At 45.4% G+C, this 22901-nt stretch overlaps 1 long non-coding RNA gene across 3 annotated transcripts; it reads right to left on the minus strand.

Moving 5' to 3' along the window:
* Nucleotides 1-902: 902 nt before the first annotated feature.
* On the minus strand, nt 903-22576 carry LOC116665309. Of its 3 annotated transcripts, XR_004321860.1 has the most exons (7): nt 22460-22576; nt 21932-22182; nt 12783-12885; nt 12579-12690; nt 9228-9333; nt 4734-4915; nt 903-2102 (listed from the first exon to the last, which is right to left on the minus strand). It is a non-coding gene; the product is annotated as an uncharacterized LOC116665309 (long non-coding RNA). The 3 variants fall into 3 exon arrangements; XR_004321859.1 differs by lacking the exons at nt 903-2102; nt 4734-4915; nt 9228-9333 and having other exon boundaries at nt 12193-12690; XR_004321861.1 differs by lacking the exons at nt 903-2102; nt 4734-4915; nt 9228-9333 and having other exon boundaries at nt 12193-12690; nt 21932-22179; nt 22460-22570.
* Nucleotides 22577-22901: the final 325 nt, after the last annotated feature.

The following is a 22901-nucleotide window of genomic DNA, read 5'->3' on the forward strand; positions in this document are numbered from 1 at the left end:
AACTTTCATGTAATAACATCATACATTACGGTTCATCTATAGCCTGAAGAATTATATGGTCTTAAGAGGATTGGCTGAAAAAAAAAAGAAAGAAAAGGAAGGAAGAACAGTATCTTTTAAAACTAGCTATATAACCTAGACAGGAGAGAAGCATCTCTTAAATTCAGGTCCAAATCTTGTTCACATGAAAGGAAGGAGAGTTTGAAAGCCGGCGAGTGGAAATGAGTGTTTGCTAGCAGGGCCGCTGAACCCCAGCTCTCCGTGAGCTCTGCCGAGGGCCGCTGGGCACTTGGTGGGCTGCTTCAAAAGAGAAGCAAGTATTTCTGATAAACCAAAAAAAAAAAAAAAAAAAAGGCAGGGCAAAGTCTGTGCTGGAGGTGCACAGACTTCCTTCCTTCCGTACTTGGGTTTTTCTCCCTTCTAAGGGGTGTTTGAAAGTTTTTCCTGTGCTTCTAACTGAGCAGAAACCACATCACGTCTTCTGTCACCGTCGTTGCTCACCACTGGAGACCCTGGTGGTTAGAGAGGGAAAGTCCCTTTCGATGGGGGGAGAAGGTGTTGGGGGCCAGGAAGAGGGGTGGTGGGGAGAGGGGAGAGGAGAGCTCAGTAAGGTTTCCTCCTGGCCTAGACCGTGTACCCACCCTGGCCGGACTCTCCCAACCTCAGAGCAGCAAAGCTCATCTTTTAATGCCCCTGATCACCTCAAGGTGACGAGTGGTAAGATTATTAAAGGAAGGAAAGAGCATCCACTTTCAGAGATCCCTGGTTCTGGGAACAGGAGGAGTGGCCTTGGGGACCTCTGTGGAGCCTGTGAATAGCTCTACCTGACTCCTTGGCACCTGTCCCTGTAGATCGGCGATGGGCTGGGAGGACAAGGAGAAAGGGTGGGGGATGGTGGTAGATTTGGTCTGAGCTGTTTTAGGGCTGTCTCTGGAGTGACATTTCTTCTCTCTCTTTTTTTAAAATTGTGGTAAAAAGTACACAACATAAAACTTACCATCCTCACTGTTAAGCGTACAGTTGAGTAGTACTCGCTCTGTGCACAACACTGTTGTTCTAGAACTTTCCATCTTGCAGAGCTGAAACTCTAAGCCCATTAAACTACAGCTCCTCTTGCCCTCCCCCTCAGCCCCATGCAGTGACATTTCTTGATCGTGAGAGCTTTTCTTTGCAAACTTGATATCCCTACCAAGACCTGTTCCAAGTTCACGCTCCAGCCGGCCTCCCTGTCTGGGGAGGAGGTCAGACTCACTCCACCATGAATAGTCATCAACTCATTGGGGATCACGTTCCCAATGCCTGTCCTCAGCACTCAGGCTGGGCTTCAGCAGTTTAGGGAGTTGTTATTGGCACCACCAAACCGGTCAGGAATGAAAATAACAATCAACTCCTGAAATGTTTACAAGCCTCCTGGGCGATTGCACATGTAATTTAGAGCTGCCATCTTGTCTCTTTCTCTCGCTCAGGGGAATGGAATGTCCTCTCCAGCAACTTGGTAGCTGTAGGACCTTGGGGAGGAGAGGGCCCCTCACCCCCGATCTTCTAATGCAGTCTGGGTGGCGGTCCTCTCTGGTGGCAGGTTGTTTGGGCTCTGGTGGCCCCACCACTTACTCATATGAGTCCCTTCTAAACAAATCCTGCCAGGAGGTTGTCCTCAGAGCCAGAGCAGGAGGCAGGTAAGTACTCTCACCCAATCAGCACAATCCATTTGTCATTCCCTGAAAATAGAGGCGTCCCTCCTGTCTGTCCAGTTTCCCGCCCCCAGTGCTTGATGGCGGGGAAGGGGAGGAGGGGACGGGGAGGAGGACTGGCCTTGGAGCAAAGCCACATTCCAGGGGGAGGGCTCCTCCCATCACTGCACTGGCGGGCGGCGGGCGTGCCGGGCCTCGTGCCTGCAGCCACCCTTGAAGTGTTGTTGTTACACAACAGTCATGAACTCTGGAATGTCTCTGGTCATTTACAGCGTGACTGTGTCACTCCATAAATGACATGGTCAAGCTTCAAGGCCCAGAAGGAGGTTGGCTTGTTTTTCAATAGACCATTTTCTCCCGCGCAGAACAAAGCTTCCAGGCTTTTACGATGTACTTCTTACTCAGAGACGCCTAAGAGAATGGAAATTCAGGGGGAAGAAAAGACAGGAATAGATTACAGATCACACTCTGACAGTCTTTCGGACGCTTTAAAAACACACTGAACAATCTGACCATACTATTTGCAGATAAGAAGCTTTCTAGAAATTAGCTGGGCACTTCTTAGAGTAACTTTTCATCTTCTCTCACTCTTGCCTTGATTTTTTCCTTCTTTGGTTCATTTCCTTCGTGAGATAAATGAAGAGAGCAACATATGAAGGTTCCAAAGAACATATGATTCATGAGTCATGTCTATTTTTGTTCTCTATCGTATACATTTTAAATGGCATTGTTCCAGCAGAAGAAACAGAAAGTAAAAAATGTACTTTAAATACTGATTTGGGTGCTTCTACAATACAATAATAATTATGAAAATAGTGCTTCACATTTGATGTATGTCGTATAGGTTACTAGGATCTGTCCCAGCCGTTTTTTCTTTCTATCCTCACGGATACCCTTTGAGTTGGGTTCCATTATCCTCATTTACATACAACAAAACAGAGGCCCAGAGAGAGCAAATAAATTAGATGATACAGGGAAAAAACCCTTAACCCAGTGCACATGGAAAGTGCTCCAAACTAAAGTAATTTGCTTAATGTCACCCTATTAGTAACCATGACCAGAGCCTTCCTAAACCATGGCCACTAACGTCTTTCTTCACCTCAGCATAGCAGTCTTAGTCCACAAAGTGAAAGAGATACAGGGTTTTTTTTTTGCTGTTGTTTGTTCGTTTGTTAATTTTTTTTACTGAAATATAATCAGTTTACAATCTTGTCTCAATTTTGAGTGTACAGCATAATGTTTCAGTCATACATAGACACATATATATTCTTTTTCATTATAGGTTATTATAAGATATAGAATATAGTTCCCTGTGCTATACAGTAGCAACTTGTTTACCTATTTTATATATAGTAGCTAGTAAAGAGATAAAGTTTTCAGCACCTTCTGGAACCTCCACTTTATTATGGACTAGAGTTGGTGTTGAGATTCGCTAAATGAAATTCACACAGCCTTGTTTTTTGTTGTTGTTGTTTTGACCCACTTCCCCTAAGGAAAAAATGCTTAGAAAATCCTCGTATTTTTAAATCATTTTATCAGAATAATTGAGTATTGTTGGGGGAGAGTTGTCTTAAATTGTGAGGTTTTCAACCTAAAAATGAAAGGTAAATCCAGCCTTTTGGCTCATTCATGCACTCATTTGTTCATTCAACAAATATTTATTGCCTGCCTATTATATTTCAACTATTGGGCCAGGCTAAAGTAGCTCAGCTGGCCAAACCAGGAATAAATCCAGGACCAGGTGCGAATGAGACCAAGACCCTGATGCCAGAGCTACCTGCCTCCAGAGAGAAGGCGAGAGAGAGAGAGAACTAGGTACAATTTGATTGATATTATTGGGACCTTTTAAATAAATTAGCTCTATTAATAAATGCTAAGAGGGATCAAACTGAGAAACACTAATTCCTGGCTTTCATTTTGAAGCATCTAAGTGTTATAGATATTATGGGTATCTTCTGCGTGTAATTCACCTTTGGCTCAAAAAAGATAATTCAAGTAAGAACAGTGTACATCCCGACTATATTTGGGTTTGGATATAGAGAATTCCATGTTCCACTTCTGTATTTTTACTAACCCAAGGAGCAGTGCTCGAACTGAATATCAACAAAACACACTGTTAAATCTGAATCTGCTTGCAGGTAAATTTATTTTTAAACATTTTTGCTATAGATCAGTGATAATTTAGGAGTAGGTGGTCATAGGATGACAGTATTATTTCTATATAGATCTTAGGAAAAGTGAGTTTCTGGATGAGATTATAAACAAAAAGAGCTCTAAGTTGTTTGTTTTAAATATTAAATAAAACACACTATGCTGAGATGCCCTAGGTTCAACCTTCAAATGTCCAAGCATCTTATAAGGATTCGTAAAATCATGTCAGGTTATTCTTTTATTTCAACAGAATGTACTCCCAGAAAAACATAGTGGGGGACGGTGGTGGTTGTTGGTGTCTTGCAATGGAAGGACCACTCTACTGGGGCAGTTGTGTGGATTGGGGAACAGGTCATCCAGAGACCTGGGTTTATTCCTGGTTTGGCCAGCTGGGCTACTTTAACAAGAGGTATAACCTCTCCAAGTCTGTTTCCACATCTGTAAAATGCAGTAGTTAAACCAGTGACCTCCAAGTCCATTTTTATACATCAGTGGATGTAAAAGCTTGTGGCTCATTTTCATAAAGCTGTATTAACATTACAAGATCTTGTGGAAACCTCAGCTGGTGGGGCTCCCTTTGAGCTACTCTGTGTCCTAGCCAGCACAGTGTTTTGGTTAGGGTGGCAAAGGAAAACAGGGTGGCGTCACCCTGCCGCTCTTGGCTCAGAGCTTCAGGAGGCATTGATGATTCAGCACACGGTTCTCTGCCCTGTGGGTCAGGGCTGCAGGTGCCCAGGTGGGCCTTGTTGTGAGGGAGCTGCCAGCACTTTGGGGAGAGGCAGGAACTTGAAATGTGGACCATTTATAAGCACTCAGATTCCAGGACACTTTACTCAAGGTTAGGGGTGTCAACCTCCATCCCTTCATCAAACTGCCACCTTGGATAATTACCCTTCTCAAATGATTCTTGCATTTCAGTGCCGTGTGGCATCCACACTTCCTATTCCCTGGTGTTCTGCAGTTTGCTTGCTGTCTTCCAACCTCTAAACCTGATGACAAGGCTTTTATTGGTTGGGGGTAGGAGTAAGGGTGAGTATTCTTCCCAGACCCAGCAGGTCTGCTCTTTCAGGCCACTAAAGAGAAAAGAGAGAAAGAGCAAACAAAGTAAGCAGCCCAACACTATTTCCAAGCTGAGGGCGAAGGAAACGTACTGCCTCAAACACACTGGTGTCAACATTAGAGTCACTCTAGGTAGAGAGGGGTCTTAGAAATCCTGGAGACGTTTTGCAAAGATTAATACAACACTTATTTGTATGAAAAACTATTTTTTAAGGGGGTAATAAGTTGTGAAACTACGAGGCTGTATAATCTTTAAGCTATGAGATGTCGACATAATTGTTTTGAGATCAGCCAATCAGACCACACATCTCGTACCACCAGGTTATAATGAGTGTTCATTAAACATCGTGATAACAACACCTTCCTTGTTTGCTAACAAAGGGGCATTCTCTTCATGTATCACTGATGACAGGTGATGTGGCACAATTAAAGTCATCTACTCATTCATTCCCTCTTTTTCCTGATTTCTTCCAGTGCTATCAGATGGTCAGAGAACATTTTCCCCCCTCCTCCTGATTTTTTCTCCTTCTTTTCTTCCTTCTCCTTTTTCTTTTTAAATCTTCCTCTGGGCTGAACGAGGCTCCCTCTTGTGAGGAAATGTCTCCCAGCTGACCAGTCAGGCACTTTGGGTGATGCTCGACTTTTCCAGGTTACTGGGACGCTAGTGGGTGAATTGGCGTCAACATTTACCATGTGGAACTCCAATAGCTGGAGACATCTGCCCGCCTCCCAAGATGACCAGTTTTTCCAGAGGAGTTGTTCACTCACCTTGCAGAGCTAGCCAGTAACTCTTCCACATGTGCATGAAAATCTGGCAAAATATTTTACTTTTGGAACATATTCTAAATATCTGCTTTTGTTTTCACCTATTTTATTGTGATTTATTGGTTTCCTATGCCTGACTAGTTCACTGTGATTTTAGACAAGTCATTGAAATTTTGATTGACCATTTACTAATCTCCAAAGTATCACTGGTCCAAATAAGGAGCTTTAATTCATTCATCTAAAATTTATGAAACCCAAACTTTGTGCATGATGCTGCATTTTGTGGTTTTGGACTCACAGGACAGCATGATGTCTGCTGCTGTTCCCTAGAATTTACAATCTAACTGAAAGGATGGACATTTACATGTAAAAATAAAACTAACAGAGCTAGGCCATGTCTTATGTCCAATAAGACAATGTTGTTATGTACAAGAATATTAACTGCAGCATCATTTGTTATAACAACGTTTTGGGAAACAGCTAAATGTCCATTAATAGAAGACTGGTTAAACAAAGTATGATCATCTATACAATAGAATACTATATAGCCATGAAAAAGGAATAGGCTGGCTATGGAGGCACTCCAAAATACAGCTTTAAGAGAAAAAAGCAAGTGTGTAATAGTGTATACTGTGCTATCATTTGTAAAAAGAAAAGAATATGATGCAAAATCTCATCTATGCATTGAATATCTTTGAAAAGATATATAGGAATTTGGAAAAAACAAATGGCCCTTGGGAAGAGATGGGTGGTTAAGGAACGGGGAAGAAGGAAGACTCACTTTACCAATATCTTCTGGTTACTTGTCAGTTTTCCAGCCAGGTATATATATTATCAAGTTTATAAATTAAAAAAAATCTAAAATGTGCCCTAATTCTTAACTGGAAAATCTATTTTCTGTCCCCTTCAAGTCAGTTCTTCTCTGATGCTCCTAGCATGTAGAGTAGGACAGAGAAGGTGTTTGTATAACCTAACACTACATTAAACTTGGCATTTCAGGGAACCGTTTCAACATGATGATTCAAAAGGATGTGGGAAAGCGTCGAGGGAATGGATTTGGGGAATACAGGAGAGCAGCTGGAAGTGCTCTTAGTAGAAAGTTCTTCCTTCCCTGAGAACTTCTGCTGACTCTGTCAAACTCATAGGAATCCTCTGTCACTTGGACACCTGTGGCCAAGAAGGGGACTGGCAGCCCTGGCTCCTGTCATAAGGAGGGTCATATCTTCTTGGTTCTAAGTTCTTCCTGGCACCTTCCCAGAGGGTGTGGTAGCTTATCAGAACTTTGCTACCATCGATGATAACCCTTCGTAGACAAGAAGAAACTCAGAGTCAGGAGAGACTCTGGAAACTCTCCCCACCTCCCTCATCTGACAGTCAGGCCCTGGGGAGGAGTGACCTGCCCATGGACACATCAGGCATCAGGCTTTGGGACTATGCCCTGGTTCCTCTAATTCTGAGTCCAGTGTTCTTTTTACAACACATCATGGTCCCCTTGGATTTTCAGTAGGGTTGACTCTAAGACCATTACAGCTGTTCCTCCAAAACTGATTGACTACTGTGAGGGCAAACTTGACAAGCCAGACTCAGGGCTTCCCATAGGGCCAGGCTGCTGAGACAGGTTTCAGGGTGGAAGTGAGGGGACCAGGGGATTCCCTCTTCCTGCTGGAGAGAAGGTGGGTGATCACACAGACTCCCAGCAAACAGCCAGGGCAGGGACTCTTCAGGGTACCCACCCCCCACCAAGGATTAAGTCCAACCTAGAAGTTATAGCATCAAATATCTTCACCCCAAATGTAACTTATATCCAGTTTTATCAGCGATAGGTCACATAAAACCTCCTACAGTCTCAGATCTGGAAACCATACTACAAGGGTAAAGTGGTAAGGAAAACAGACAAATTTATCCCCCCCTTTTTTTTTCTGTAGGAAAAAATAATAAAACCTCATTAGTTGGACTAACTTTAAAAAATATAATACGGGTAAATGTCCTCATCTGTTTTCTATCATTTCTCTTTGCGACTGATGAGAGTCCCTCTGTCTATGGGATGAAACTAAGTTCTGGGTGTCAGAGCCCATGGGACTGGGTTGGCAAATGCCTCCTCACTCCTGGGCACTGACCTCTAACCCAGCTGACAGTCTCACCTATGCAGCTCTGAACCTGTGCACCTTTTACTTTCTTTTACTAAAATAAATTTCCTCTTTCATGATGACTTCAGAAAATGGACTCTGGACTTGGAGATTATAAAGACAAGAACCAGCTTATCTCCGTCAGGGCCATGAATCACTGCCTCTTCCCACTCATTTCCACAGACACCTGAGTTAATTTAGTCTCATCTAATTCCTCCTGCTGTTTTCAGTGGGACTTCCGCCACCAAGGCAACATGAGTCAAAACGGATCATCCAACGGCTTAACGAATGGAGGTATTTGTTTGGAGCGGAATGTTTACAACAAAAACCACCAACCATCTTGTTTTTTCATGTTGTGACAGCCCGGAAGCTGTGCCCCAGTGACAGGGCCTCTCCATTTCTGTTTAGGACAGAGGCATCTTCTGATTTCTTGACCTGTTTGGCTTTCATCAAAAGTTTTGGAAGTTCTAGCCAATGTCCAGTGTCCCAGGTCTCGATGAATTAACAAGTGTCAGCACTGAAGTTAATCTTCTTTCCTCATTTCCAGCCACAGCTCAAGGGTTTTGGTGTCTGTCTTTGGAAATGACTCAACTCACAGTTGGCGCTGGGGGTGGGGGCGGGGAACTGCACCACTGAATTAATTACGTCGCATCTTCAGGCATCTTCAGGCTTAGTCCTTTCATTCACTGAATTGGTGTCTAATTAACAGCTCAAGACAGCACTTCCTTGCAGATGAGTTTGTGTTTCATGAGGTCATAAAATTAGAGAAAAGGTCTGCCACACTCATTGCTCACCAGTCCTTGTCCCAAGCCTGACCCTGGTGACTTTCATTTCTGACTCCTCTCTAGGACTTACTTCCCTGTCTGCACGGGGCGAGTCTCCCAGAGGGGCAGTGAGCTCTCCGTGCTGCAGAAGTCACCTTCGAAGCACGTCCTGGGTTGGTTCTGTTCCCAGAACTCCACCCCCTCCCTTCTTCTTCTCCACATTCTTATTTGCCAGACGCTGGTGGACCACTGAGCTGCTGTCAGTATTTACCATACAGTTCTGGTTTAGGTGGTGGTCGTTTTACAAATAGATACAAATAGTCACAATGTACTTCCATGGCTTCTCTCCGCCTCCGTTTTTACCATCCCCCACTGCCTTTTTTTCCTTTCCCTGAATTAGGAAGAAGGTAGGGGAGAGGGGCTTACTCTTGTTCAGATCGAGAACCAGTTTCCAGCCCTGGCTCATTCTTCTCCCTGCCTAAAAACCAGAGTTCATGTTTACCAAATTCTTCACAAATACTAACTCATATAACACCCAACAACTGTGTGCTTGTCCCCAAGTCACCCCGGTGGTGAGCTGGCTCCTAATACTATGCAGTCTGCCTCTCGCCACCGATAGGCTGCCCAATCGCCTCTTGGCCAATGAAAACACACACACACTCATACACAACCTTAAATTTGAAAATAATTCATCTGATGTCATTTGGATCCACAGATATTCACTGTCTTCAATAAACTGACATCTTTGAGTTTGGGCATTGTCTCCTGGGGCGAAGTCTGGAGTGAAAAATACAAAAATGTTGATAAATGGGGAGAAAAAAATGACGTCAGAGTCAAAGTGTAACACAGAAATGTTATGCTTACCAAAACCATGCAAGTTTTTTGATGGTAAGACCTTATCCGTTCAGAATACTGGCCTCTGATCCAATAGAAAGGGTTTTATAAAAGTTCAGGGCTAAAATTCAGTCCTTGGCTGAAGGCATTGGTGGTATAGTGGTGAGCAGAGCTGCCTTCCAGTCCTTGGCTTATTAGTTGAGCCCCTCATTTAGAGTCATGTAGATTCTACTTACTCTTACTTTCTACGCCATTCTAAAAGGGCCAGGGGTCTTTTTTCGAGTCCATAGAAGATGAGAGACCACACATCAAAAGGCAAAGCTAGCAGGAAACACGCTGGAGACCTGCATCCTACAGTGGGCAAAAGAGGTGGCTGATACCGGAAGAGGAGGAAGAAGCACTTTACAAAGGAGCAAATGTAAGACCATGTCGTGTAGGAGATGAGAGCTGGTCCACAGCTACCCTGACATAGAGAAGCAGAGTAACAGTGTTCATCATCACATCCCTAAATCCCCAAGACAAGGACAGACCATGATTAGCTATAACATGATGAAGAGGTTCACAACTTTTTCAAGGAATTCCTATACATAGTGGTTAGTTTTATTGCCTGAAGGATATCAGTAATCCCAAGATAGCAAAAATGACTCACTCCCCAAGATTTCTGGTTGGCCAAGTTTTACTTTGTGTGTTTACATGCAAGTTATCCTGGAGATAAGCCTCACTGTCACTCTTAAAATAGTTTCTGGTGACCATAATTTTATATCATCCAGTGACAAGTTCTCAGATTATGAAACAATAATTATCCTTAACACCATGAGTCTCTAAAGCATGACTGACTATTTCAAGAGACCCTGCATTTCTGCCAGTACAGGTTTCATGAATGATTCTGGCTAGAGCTGGAGTCAGTCTGGGATGGTGGTTATTTTGCACACATGAAAAGTCTGGTCACCACTTTGAAGGGCCTGGATTGTGTCCAAGGAGCCCTTCCTTTTTGCATAATGGTGCTTTAATTCCTGGATTACCAAAATATTTTACTAAAGAGAAAGGAACTGGATTTATGGCATATTTTTATGCAATGATTAAACTTAATTCCCGATGTTCAAAATGAGCCTGTCACTTATGAACTGACTAAATGAAATAATATATTTCAAAATCAACAGAATATTTGTATTCCCTCTTCTAATCAACATACAGTCAAAAGCCCAACATCACCACCACCTCAATTTCTGTTTAAAGAGCACTTTAAACCTTTCTATTGTGGAAATTTCCAAGCATCTATAAAAGTAGAGACAATAGCACAATGAACTTCTATGTACCCATCACCCAGCTTCAGCTTTTGTCAGTCTTAAATAGTACATGTTAGTGGGCCTACATGAAGCTCCTTCTGTTTTAATTTTCCAGGAGGCTGGAAATATTTGGGGCTGGCCTCCAAGCAGAGCAGAGCCACAGATGTCCAACCACAAGGTGTGACTGGGAGGATGTCAAAGGTTCTTTATCCCCCAGATGACGACTGCCATCATTTGCGCCAACCATGCCTGGTGCTAACCACTGCACGCTGTCTGTAAAGTTCTGTTTTAAAATGCCCTCCTGCTGGGAAATTCCTCACCTCTTGTTAATAATTGGTTTAACAGAGTAAGTTGGTTTTTATCTATTGATTTTCTTCTAGAACAGAAGACCTGGGAGAGAAACTCTAACATCCCTGTAGCCTGGAGACAGACCAGGCCCTGAAATGGAGAAAGACAATTGAACCATGTGAGGTGAGAGAGACTCAGTGCCATCCAGGATTAGCCCTGATGGTATTTCCTTTAAGAGTTGCCTTGGGAAAAAATTAATAATTGAAACACTTTTATTACCAAGAATCAGGATTTGGGAGTAGAAGAAAGAATGGTCCTTTTATCACTTAAAAAAATAGCTTAAATCTACACCATTTAAAAATACTTTTTAGTTAAGGTAAGATGACATTCAAAAGTTTCTGGCCACCTCTATTTTGAGCAGCTGTGAAAACTGGCCTGTCATCTTAGGAAGAATCATTTGGGTGGTCCTTTTCACTTTGTACTGTCAGAAATTGTTAGTAGGACTTCGTGTGTGTGTGGCTTGACGAAAGTGGCCCTCTTTGTCTGTTTTAGGACATCCTTGCAGCAGGGAGTAGACACACTGTCAGAACAGCCAAAGAGGAAAGAGACTGAGTTTTTGGCTGTTATTCTTTGAGGTTCAATGTTATAAGAACATTTTGATGGACTGGTATTGCCCTGATTGAGGTCAGCTGGTGAAAAGGATTCTAGAATTCCACCCTGTGCCCACCTTACCCTGGCCATGAGAACTCAGCAGATGTGAGAAGTCTGAACTGGTGACCTTGGCTTGGGTCTGTCTTGTTTGGGAGAAAGTGGGTCTGGAAGCCATCATATGTCTTGACAGATCTGCCTCCAGCAACAAGACCAGAGCAACAGTGCTTGGACCAGGTAAGCCTCTTGGTTCTTAAAATTATCACAGGAAGGGACAGACTTATAGGCAGGAAGGAGAGACACACTCACAGGCAGGAGAGGGGCTCAAATCTTATTAATCTTAATGTTAAAAGAACTGTGATTATTTTGTAGCTTAAACCAGTAAAGCAGAGCATAAGTTTCTAGGAAACAGATTCTAGGGAAAAAGCTTCTAGGGAAGTTGACTCACGTATTAATAAATACATAGCGTGAGTTTGTAGTTGATTTTTGTTTTCTTCCTTTTCTTTTTTGGTTCTTTTAAAGTCCACTCTTCCTGGAATAAAAATGCATTGTTTTCTATTTAGGAAATAGAAGGACAATAGGAGTTTTGGGTTTTTTTAATCCAAATATCCTGTGAGCGTGGAATCCACCTCTCCCACCAGAGCACCTGTCTCCTCTCCCTTCTGTCTCTGGGTGGGTACCCCCTAGAGTGGGCACTCACTACCAACAAACAGTACAGAGAGTGAGGGGACAGCAGGATGGGCAGTTTTGATGGCAGACAATAAGCTTAGGGGAACAGGGACAGCAAGACCCAATCTCCCGGCAGGTCAAGGGGCAAGACTGGGCCGGGGAACCAGAGAACCAGAGGTGGGGATTGAGGGAAAGGTCGGGGCAGTCGCTTTCAACCGTAGTTCAGTTCGGAAATGTGGGTGAGTTTGCATGAGTCCCCGGGGACACGCAGGCAGAGTGCAGATTTCCGGGTCTCACCTCACACCTGGTTTGGAAGATTCAGGGTCAGGCACAGGAATCCCCAGATGATTCTGGCCCAAAAGTAGCCTGGGGGCCTCTCTTTAAAAACTTGCAGCCTGGCCCGGTGAGTCTGCAGGAAGAAGAAAACGCAGGTTGGGATTTCGTAAGCTCATGCTCACTGTAACTCAGGAACCGCCTCTCAGCAGCGAGCAAGAAACTCACTCGTTCTGGTTGCACAGAAACTCCTCGTGGACTTGGATGATGTAATACGGTGATGACGACGGTGTCACACTGGTTCTGGCTCCAAAGGCTCCTGGCTGACGGCCTGAGGGCGGGACACAGTAACTTTGACGGGCATTACCCACCAGACTCCCTCGGTGATGCACTCACTTCCCGGACTCCTTCGCGGGGTTGCCGGGCGGGGCGGGGGTGGGGGGTGGGGGGAGCGGGATGGGGTGTCTGCGCCATACAAAGGGGAGGAGCCATCACCCTCCCTTGTGCAGGGAGGGTCTTGCTGGAAAGTCTAAAATATTTTTTTAATGTGTTCCTCAAAGTGCTCTACTGAGAACAGTCATCTCTACAGTTTGGGTAGAATTCACAGGAAGGGTCCTACCATTGATGCTTTGCACAAAGACTGGCAGGAGTCCCAGACTCTCTCCTGATGCTCTGCCAGGCACTTCTGAATCGGAAAACCACCGACCCCGTGGTTTGGAAGAACCCGCCCACTTCTGATGTTTTGTCACCAATAACCTCTGCCTAGAATTCCCTGAGCACCCACCCTGTGCTCAGCCACGTGGGGGGTTCCCCTGGGGAGGTAAGGTGACCGTCCTTCAGGAGCATGGAGATGGAGAACAGAGGCTTATGGAGAGCTGAGATATGCTTCTCCAGCCCATGTACTTCACCTTCACAGTTTTCAGGAAAACCATGATTTGTGTAATTATTTCCTCACTAGAAGAAGACTCTGGAGAGGAGGAATAGAGTGTCTGTATCTCCAAAGCTTAGTAGAGTGCAAGGCACATCTTAGACTTCAATCCATGGCTGAGGAATGAATGAATGACCTACCAGCTGGCTGAACCATGTGTGGAGTGCTGGAAGGAAAGTAGAGGCAGAATTAGGGGCCAGAGTTGGGGACTGACCCCCAGACAACAGAAGCTCACTGAACATTTCTGAGCAAGGGGTCACATGGAGCCTTCCACCTTTCAGGAAGATTAATGTGCAGTGAGGCTGATGGATAGGAGATGGGAGGGTCTGTGGGAGGCTACCCCAGGAGGAAAGCCTCACCCTGGACCTCCCCACCTCCTCCCCAGAAACTGTCACAGATTCTTGAGTCCCATAGGTGGGGTTTTGTCCACATCTGCATTAGAAGGGATAACACCACTGGAACTGCTTTTGATACACGAAAGCAATGGGGTTGAATGGACGCATCTATAGTGATTCTGATACCCATACGTGGACCTGTGCACGTGCACCTGGAGTTAAGGTGGTTGGCCGGGCAGCACATCCCTTCCCTATGAACCCCGTCAGGACTTCAAGGTGTCCTTTAGTTCCTAGAAGAGCTCATTTTCCAAACACACACTCCACTTGGTGCCCTGAGTTAATGGGTGCACATCTCACTCTCATGGAATAATTTACTCACTGCAGTTCAACAAACGATTATTATGGCTATTATTAATATTGGGCCTAATAATAGTCCCAGTAATAAACATGTTTCTTGGGGAACACCACATTGCTAGCAATTAAAACATAAAAGAACACAGTCCCCAGGGACCTATAATGCAAGATGATCAGGCAGTTGGGAAGGTTTTTTGGCTTTTGTTTTTTTAACTTTTCCCCTTAATCTCATTTTCATTGTGTGGGTGGAAATCACCCCTTGAGGGATCAGCCTTAAGGCCATGTTCTGGACTTATTTCAAAAAAGGCTAAGGGGTGTCATGGTCCCAGAAGCCCTGAAGTATGCCTCCCCCCCAGACCAGTCCTGTCCAGTAGAAATACAATGTGAGCCACATGTGCAATTTTAAATTGTCTAGTGGTCACCTTAGAAAAGGTAAAAAGAAACAGGCTAAGGAGTTTGAGAATTTTCTTTAACCTGATACAGCCAAAATATCATTTCAACATCTAATCAATATAAAAATTGTTAATGAGATGTTTGAGATGCTTTTGCTGTTGTCGCTCGAAGTCTCAGAAGTACAGCATCTATTTCATCCTTACAGCACGTTTCTCTTCGAACTGGCCACAGGGCCAGGGTACCCACTGGCTGCTGTAGTGGACAGCACAAAGCGAGCCCCTCTGGGAAGATGCTTCTGTGTCACCCAGCTGGGGGCACTGCGGGCCAGCTGCATGAGGAGGCCCCTCTTGGGCACTAGCCCCAGGAATTGAGCAAAGTAAGGGGAAATATCCAGTGCTTGCCCCTCCCGGCACCCGCTGAGCAGAATGGATGTTCTTCCAGTAGAGAAGGTTCAGCAAGGAAAGAAATGTTGTGGTAAAGATGTGGGAGAGCCTCTATCGGTTCGGAGATTCTGAGATTTTGTGCATCCAAGTCATGCTACTAGGACTCTGGGCAGTCAGGAAAGAGGAGGACAGGTCCAGGCAGAACCAGAGAGGAAGAGGAAACCAGGCTGGTGAGAGGGGATTTGCTGCACCCGAATCTGGCGGGGTGGGGGGTTGGGGGGAGGGAGGGGACGGGGGATTACCGACTTCAGGGCTTCCTTAGAGATGATCCTGTCTACCTGGGGCTGGAGAGCTTGCCAAGAAAGGAAGGAGCCACCAACTGCACCAGAGAGACTCATCTGAGGGATGAAAGGAATGTCACCCAACCACCCAAGGGGAAGAGGGACTCGGGAGACTTTCTTTACCTCAAAGACGCTGCTGAGGCCAGACAGCCAGTGGCCAGAGCTCCCTGGCTCCTGGAGACCTTGGGGGGCTGGGGGTGTCCAGTCTCCCCTCCAGCTTTAATAAATAGGATTGGAAATAACACATGGTAAAAGAATCCAAAGTGTGTCAGATGATTCTAAGTTATTAAATATGATGGAGAGGTGTGTAACAGGCAGTGGCTGCCTGGTTCCCCCATTGTCTGTATCAGGGGAATGAATCAACCTCCAGACTGAGTAATGCAGGGTCGGGCTGCCTCACTCAGGCTGCTGCTTCCTAAAGAGCACTGGGGTCTTTCCCAAGTCTCTCAGGCTCAGCCAGGCGCTCTCGTCCCAGGTACAGGTGCTGCTTCACGCCCCGCAGCAGGATTGGCCTTCTGCTGCTCGGGAGGAATTTTCCTGTCAAAGGCCACAAGTGTGCCATGATGCTATAGAATTAGGCCTTTTAAAATGAAAGTAGAATTCCAGGGTCACGGGACACTGACCACTGACCACGGAGACAGAGATACCTCGGGTCGAATGTCAGCCTATGAACTCTGAAGATGACACACGATGTGGGCCTGGCTGGGCATGACTCACCGGGCTATTCCAGTGCCGGGGGCGGGGGGAGGGGAGGGGAATGAGCATATCTGGACGGCAGGTACACTTAGGTAGCTGTTAGTTTTCAGACCAATTTCTAAAGAAATGATACATTTTTAGGCTTTGGGGTTGGAAAACAACCATGCGACTGAATTCTTGACAGCCCAAGGGAGACTCTGCAGTCTTACGGTGCTGCAGGGTCCCACGCAGAGGCCCACCTGGACTGCGCTAGCAGTGGACCTCTTCCAGACCAGCTTGCTTGGAAGCCACACATCTGGTAAGCGAACAGGAGGGAAATGTGTTCCTCCTGGGTTGGCCCCACAGAGGAAATGGCTCACTCCTGGAGTTCAAAGCTCCCTGACTGCTCAGAAGCGAGGACCATGTGTATTGGCCTGCCCTGATTCGGAAAGCCCACCCGCTGAGGACAGGCAGCACCTAGGCAGTGGTGGAGAACGAAGTCTGAGGCTGGCAATGAAGGAGCAGGGCAGAGGGAGGCTTGCTCCAGGGACCCTGGCCAATGGACAATTGCTTTTTATGACATGGCATACATTATGTCGATGGTTTCATTTCTGGTTATTACCTTCTATTAAAAAGCATCTTGAGTAAGATGATTAGAGGGGCATCTTATTCCCGCCTCAGGAATCTACTCTCAAATTTTCAGTGAACTGTTGTTTTTCCTGGACATAATATTATGATCGTTCTTGTTATGGTTGTGATTATGTAAACTGCTAGTTGTCCAGTGGCTCTTGTTATTAGCCATTGCTCACAACCCCTTTTCTTTGAGGTAAACAGATGTAGAGTGATGCCCAAGCAGGGCACAGAGAGGTCAAGCACCCCAGAAAGTTCTCTCCTGGCATGGGCCATCTCTAGACTAGAGTGCTAGCACCTTGCCAGGGGCCAGGGGTGCCAGAGGCATTCCTCCCCTCTCCTCCCCAATGTCCTTGCCAGGACTGGTCTTGGGAACTGTGGACAAATGAAGAACAACATGCCCAGGGTGTTGTCTGCGCCTCCTGTTTCCAGATCCAGCCCTGGTCCCATGCCCTGCACCACACTGGTGCTGGAGTTTTGCCATGGGTCCCTGGTGCTTTTGGTTTGAGTGACCTGCCTACTGGCAGGTAGAATGGCCTAGAATGGCTGCATCCCAAAATGAAGAGTCAGAGCTAGGAACCACAAATATGCCTGAATCCTGAAATGGAACTAAAACACTGTGGGCCATTGTCACCTGGCTCTCCACCAGCACCTCACTCAAAGTCTAAATCAGATGTGTTAGCTTACCCCTAAGCCAAAACTTAGCATCTACTGAATTCTATCAATGGCATCTCTCAGTTACCCAGGAGAAAAACACCTTAGAATTATTTTTTTAATTATAAAAGTATACACCTATTGCAAAAAAAAAAAAATGCAGAAGCTTACAAAGTAACAACTAAAAATGTGCCCCTGCAACCCCACCTCTCTATCCCACTCCTCCCAAGTATTCGTGTACATCATTCAAGACTTTGTTCTGTGCAACCAAGACATATTTTCTTTTGCTGTGGTTATTATCTCTGACCATGCCCTTGGCTTCCTTCTAATATCCATTAATCATCAGTTCCACTAATTTTCCTTTTATGTTTCTCACATGCATCCAGTCTTTCCATCCGAATCCCTATTGCCTTGCACTTGGAACAGCAGTGTCCCACAGTGAGATGAGGGGGGGCTTTGGAACTGAATGACTTAGGTCTTGATGTCTCCACTTGAGCAAATGACTTCCCTTCCTTGAGCCTCAGTTTCTATCTGCTCGAAGGGGATAATAATATCTCCCTTTTGAGGCTGATGAAAATGAACAGAGTTGTAAAGTGCGAGGACAGAGCAGGTGCTTAATAAATGTCCACAATTAATATTCTCCCCTAAGTGGCCTCAAGAACACTCTTTTCAGTCCCCTCCAAGTTAGCTTGCATACTATGGTTAGATGAAGCTTTCTTAAAGCACTTCTTTTATTTTGATAGTCTCTCGCTCCAAACCTAAAGGCTTTCTATAGTTTATACAACACTTGGCAACTAATCTTAAACTCACACCTCAGCTCCAGTTGATCAGTAGGTAGGGTCTGCAGAGAGGCTGGCCCTGGGCCTGGTGGGAGAGAGTGCCGGGTTAGAGCAGCAGCGTCTGTGCTGAGAGGCGAGGTACGGAGTGGTGGGCAGCCCTGACCTGCAGGACAAAGTGCGGCATTACTTCACGTCGTCTACCCGCGGAGGATTCCCTCCTGTCCTACAGATGTCCTTCCTCCCTCTGGGCTGGCCTGCCACCTGCCACGCATCCTGTAGGTCCTGGGCCGGTGGGAACCTCCCCACAGGTCTTGCTGCAGCTGGCGGACTCCCATCACTGGAGCTCACGTGCTGTTTCCCCAGAGGCCAAGCACTCTTTATGACACTGCTGTTGCTTTTCTTCATCGCATGTCATCTCTGTCTGAAGTGGCCCTCTTTGTTTTCCTGCATGTTGTCTGTTGTTCCTGTGACGACCTGAGCACCTGAAGGCAGGGGCTTTCTCTTATTCACCAGTGAGTCTGGGAAACCTAGACTGTGGCCTGGTACCAGCAGGGGCTCAGTGTCGTGTGCCCATCCAGCCAGGGGCTCCTTTGATGCCTGAAGCCTGTCTTCTCAAGCCGATCATGACTCCAGGCCAACGACTGAGTCTGATTCTTCCTAGTACCTGCCACATGTAGTCCAGCCTGGCACATAAAATGTGCTCAATAAAACCTGGATTGGCTGACTGCTATGGCCTTCAGAGGGAGTTTTACTAAGGCATGTAGGCCCAGGAGCTGCATCAGATTCTTTGTCCCAAGCCTAAAGTTCGCATGTATGTCCAATCTGCCTTATGCAGGCCATTTTGCATGCCTGCGGGTGATTCCTCTCTGGACTTTCTCCTTAATAATTTTCACAAAATCACTTATTGCTGAGTTTCCTGTTTCCCAGAGATAACCTGATGATGTGCCCTGTGCTATTTATATGTTGACTATTCTGGTTTTGACTTTTTGTCTTAGCATCACGTGTCTGCTGGAATGAAAGCATCTAAAGGGCTTAGAATGTTAAAATCCATCCTGCAAAGCAGTAGTCTGGCCCTCAGAGAAGGCTGCAGAACAGAAATGACAGCTAACACGGAATCTTTTTTTGCCAATGTGGGCAAACTTCCAGAGGAGAAACGATGAAAGGTTATTAAGTTCTCTGTGTTTAAGTATATTTTCACTGGTCACTTTTCTGCTCCCATATTGTTTTGATTGAAGTTTTCCTTCAGTTCATTTAGGTCTGAGGTCACATAACATCAACACTGAAGAGCACATTATGGAGAAAAAACTTTTCATATTCTGCCACCCCAACATTGTTTCCATTTTTTCTTGCTTTCTCCCAAACTTTCTGCATACGCATATTTCCTCACATAGGTATAATCAGATGTGTTTGAGGAAGATGTTTTACTGCTAAGGTTAATAATAATAAATGTAATTTGTTATTATTATTAAAGCACCAAATAGTCTTACTTTCTATAAGAATATGCTCATTTTTTCCAAAGGCCTAGGTTTTTAATTGCTGGGCCTTGAGCAAAATCCAGAGGTATCAGATATCAAGGAAGAAAATAATGGAAATGTCTGGTAAAGAACACACATGGTGGGAGGAAGGGATAGGTAATAGGTCAGTGGTAGAGTGCAGGCTTAGCACGCACAGGGTCCTGGGTTCAATCCCCAGTACTTCCATTAAAAAAAAAAAAAAGCACTAATTAAATTAAATTAAATTTAAAAAAAAAGAATACCCATACCTATGCAGCAAGACGTTTTACATGTTCCTCTTTTAGACACGTTCCATGAGTTGTGAAAGATAAAACACTTCACTCTGCCCCAGTTACCACAGAATTGGCTTCCATGGGTTTTGAATGCCAGGAAATGATATAAGTCGATCCTTATTATTTTCAGATTCCACATTTGCAAATTCATCTACTTGCTGAGATTTATTTGTAACCCCAGGATCAATACTCACAGCGTTTCTGCAATCACTTACAGACACACACGTGCAGAGCAGCAAAAATTCTGTCACCCAACATCCATTTATTTCAGCTGAAGCTGAACAAGGCAATGCGGTCCCCTTGTTTCAGCTCAGATGCTGTAAACCGGTGACTTTTCACAGTCTAGTTAATTCCACGTTATGCCCCTCTGTACTTTTTTGTTAGTGACTTCTTTGTTTAAAATGGCCCCAGGCATAGTGCTGTTAGCTGCCTGGTGTTCCCAAGTGCAGGAAGCTGTGCTGTTCCCTCCAGAGAAAATATGTGTGTTAGAGAAGCTTCATTTAGGCATGCTGTTGGCTGTGAATTCAATGTGGATGAATCAATATATATTAAGCCAGCGGTCTTTAAATAGGAACACACATAACACAGTTATGTATTGATCAGTTGATGAAAATGTTGTGACCAGAGGCTGGTGGGAACCTAACCTGTATCTTCAGTGGTTCCGTATTCATGAATTCAGTGTTCCCAGTGACTTGATGGAACATAACTTATCACCACAAGTGATGAGAATTGACTAGGGAAACTTTTGTGTTCATGTGTATCTCTTGAAAGGGAGAGGACTATGACTTTCATCAAATTCCCAAGGAGATATTGAAAAAACTTTATTCATTGCTTCGGACTCCCTGTTAGAAGGAAAAATAATGCTAGTCCTCTGGAAAAAAAATCATAGGCGTGGCTTCAAATGACTGGCTGGAACGGCCCCTCAGATGGCACTGGCCTCCCCATTTGGACCTGTGCTCATCCCAAGGGAATGAAAAGCAAGAGTCTTCCAGGCCAAGCAGAATCAGAGACTCGGCTCTAGGGGCACTCTGAACCAGCTTGGAGGAATGGTATGTGTTAGAACCCTAAGGAAACAGTGCCCTGATTCACTCCTGTCATCTCAAAGAGATAGCCTTTTAGTAAAGAAAAACAAATGTAAGCACATAATAACAGCTGCTGTTCTTTGAATGCTTATTAAAAACTAATATTATTGCAGGTAACTCTTAAAACCATCCCAGGAGGGAAAGCATGACTAGCCCCAATGAACAGATGAAGAAACTGAGGCTCACAGAGATCAAGCCGCTGACCCAACTGTGGCAGGAGGCAGGGCTGGGACTGGAGCTCGGCTCAGAAGGACTCAAAAGGCCACATTCCTAACCACTGCTCAGAGGGGTCATGACTTGCTTGGCCTGATTCTCCCCCAAGTCCCTTAACCACGAGGAGCCCCAGTGTGTTTGAGGTGTGATGCATTTTGCCACCGTCTGCTCTGATGACTTCTCAGAAGCCCGTCAGCCACGGTGGAGAGTTGTGTGACGCTGCACTCCAGGGTGATGAACTGTAACTCCCTAGCTCTTCTCATATCATGCTGTGGTGGCAAATTCTAGGAGTTTCTAAAAATAGGTGGCAAATTCTAGGAGTTTCTAAAAATAGCGTTGGGATTTCTGCTTTGCTAGAGAAGGGATTGTTCTGACCTTTTGCCTAACAAGGCCCACCTCCTGAGGGTGACAATTTCACTGCTTCGCATGACATTTGGTTTCCCTCACATGTGGCCGCTCCGATTATACTTACAGGAAATCAGAGAGAACCTCTAACCTCCTCCTGCTCTATTTTTTGCTTTTCATTCTCTTTCTCTTCCACTCCTCACCCCGCCTTTGGTTTCTTGAGTCTTTGAGACTCTTCTTGAAACCCCTCCCGCTGCTCGCAGCCACACTGAGTGTGTCTTGGGGAAGGAAAGGTGGCCAGGTGACAAGGGCCTGACTTCCACTCACTGAGCCAGGCGTCACTGTCTCTGCCTTTCCCCCACTTCAGAGGTAGGATTGCCCCAGGATCCAGTCCCAGCCTCTCGAGGGAGGTGCTGCCTGAAGAAAATCCTTTAATAGCTTCCATGTCCGAATCTAGAAAACAAGGTCATCACACTTACCTACTGAGTGCAGGTGCTGGGAGGCTTCATTACTGTCCGCAGGTGCTTTGAGATCTTTGGATGAAAGCCTTTCTGCAGGTAAGCCTTGCCATCAGCTTGTTTCAGAGCTTCCCTGCTAGTCTCGCTCCGCCAAGGCCGCTCTCCAGGGGAGAGGAATGTCATCACATTAACGAAGTACACGTGAAATAGGACCAGTATTCAGGGCAGAGGCCAAAATTCTTAGCACAGGTTATGCCGAGCTGCGTTTCCTGCTGAGAGAAGGTACGTGTGAAATATTGTTGGGTGCAAGTTGCCAGTGGAGGCACGGCCACGTCGAGTGAAACACGACGCAGCAGCCTGCACAAAGCCTTTTAAAGGGGTGGGTAGCGTTTCAGAAATCATTTTTTTTCCCCCAGCCTCAATGGCTTGATGTTTGTAAAGTCTAACCAATTAAAGTAGTGTCCAAAGGTGGATTTTGATGGAAGTGGAAATGGGGTTGGGGTGTTCAAGTCATGGGCAACTAAAGCCATTCGGCAGCAGTGTCTCTACCTGCAGAGCAAGCCCAGCTTCCTGTGTCCTGAGCTCCACACAGACACTGTCCAGATCCTGCTCTTCAGCAGCCAAGCTCCTCTGTGTGCTGCCTTCTTTCACCAAGAGCCCAGTCCTGGTAAGAAATCCCCCATCAGGTGACTCAGCCAGCCCCCTTGGCCTTCCTGACATCTCTTAGGCAATTCTTTCAGGATGATAAGACATCCCCAAATATTGTCTGCTTTCATTGAACCCTCAGCCTGCGTGAGAGGGCTGCTCTGATTAGAGAGGTGTTGATGGGGTTATGGTCTCTAAATACCAAAGAGTGAAAAGCCCTGGGCTTTAGAGACAGTACGATACAGTTCAAATCCCAGTTCTACCACAAACTAGCTGTGTGTCCTTGGACAGGCCTCTTAACCTCTCTGTGCCTTAGTTTCTGCAATTGTAAAATTGAGCTCCTTGG

The sequence above is a fragment of the Camelus ferus genome, chromosome 8 (genome assembly GCF_009834535.1).
Source record: "Camelus ferus isolate YT-003-E chromosome 8, BCGSAC_Cfer_1.0, whole genome shotgun sequence".
Taxonomy (NCBI): domain Eukaryota; kingdom Metazoa; phylum Chordata; class Mammalia; order Artiodactyla; family Camelidae; genus Camelus; species Camelus ferus.